Source organism: Macaca mulatta, chromosome 8, assembly GCF_049350105.2.
Source record: "Macaca mulatta isolate MMU2019108-1 chromosome 8, T2T-MMU8v2.0, whole genome shotgun sequence".
NCBI lineage: Eukaryota > Metazoa > Chordata > Mammalia > Primates > Cercopithecidae > Macaca > Macaca mulatta.
The window spans coordinates 11317-12500 of record NC_133413.1 but is presented as its reverse complement, the minus strand read 5'-3'; positions in this window follow the sequence as shown (position 1 = coordinate 12500).

Below are 1184 nucleotides of genomic sequence, written 5' to 3'. Positions count from 1 at the left end.
GGTTAGGGTTAGGGTTAGGGTTAGGGTTAGGGTTAGGGTTAGGGTTAGGGTTAGGGTTAGGGTTAGGGTTAGGGTTAGGGTTAGGGTTAGGGTTAGGGTTAGGGTTAGGGTTAGGGTTAGGGTTAGGGTTAGGGTTAGGGTTAGGGTTAGGGTTAGGGTTAGGGTTAGGGTTAGGGTTAGGGTTAGGGTTAGGGTTAGGGTTAGGGTTAGGGTTAGGGTTAGGGTTAGGGTTAGGGTTAGGGTTAGGGTTAGGGTTAGGGTTAGGGTTAGGGTTAGGGTTAGGGTTAGGGTTAGGGTTAGGGTTAGGGTTAGGGTTAGGGTTAGGGTTAGGGTTAGGGTTAGGGTTAGGGTTAGGGTTAGGGTTAGGGTTAGGGTTAGGGTTAGGGTTAGGGTTAGGGTTAGGGTTAGGGTTAGGGTTAGGGTTAGGGTTAGGGTTAGGGTTAGGGTTAGGGTTAGGGTTAGGGTTAGGGTTAGGGTTAGGGTTAGGGTTAGGGTTAGGGTTAGGGTTAGGGTTAGGGTTAGGGTTAGGGTTAGGGTTAGGGTTAGGGTTAGGGTTAGGGTTAGGGTTAGGGTTAGGGTTAGGGTTAGGGTTAGGGTTAGGGTTAGGGTTAGGGTTAGGGTTAGGGTTAGGGTTAGGGTTAGGGTTAGGGTTAGGGTTAGGGTTAGGGTTAGGGTTAGGGTTAGGGTTAGGGTTAGGGTTAGGGTTAGGGTTAGGGTTAGGGTTAGGGTTAGGGTTAGGGTTAGGGTTAGGGTTAGGGTTAGGGTTAGGGTTAGGGTTAGGGTTAGGGTTAGGGTTAGGGTTAGGGTTAGGGTTAGGGTTAGGGTTAGGGTTAGGGTTAGGGTTAGGGTTAGGGTTAGGGTTAGGGTTAGGGTTAGGGTTAGGGTTAGGGTTAGGGTTAGGGTTAGGGTTAGGGTTAGGGTTAGGGTTAGGGTTAGGGTTAGGGTTAGGGTTAGGGTTAGGGTTAGGGTTAGGGTTAGGGTTAGGGTTAGGGTTAGGGTTAGGGTTAGGGTTAGGGTTAGGGTTAGGGTTAGGGTTAGGGTTAGGGTTAGGGTTAGGGTTAGGGTTAGGGTTAGGGTTAGGGTTAGGGTTAGGGTTAGGGTTAGGGTTAGGGTTAGGGTTAGGGTTAGGGTTAGGGTTAGGGTTAGGGTTAGGGTTAGGGTTAGGGTTAGGGTTAGGGTTAGGG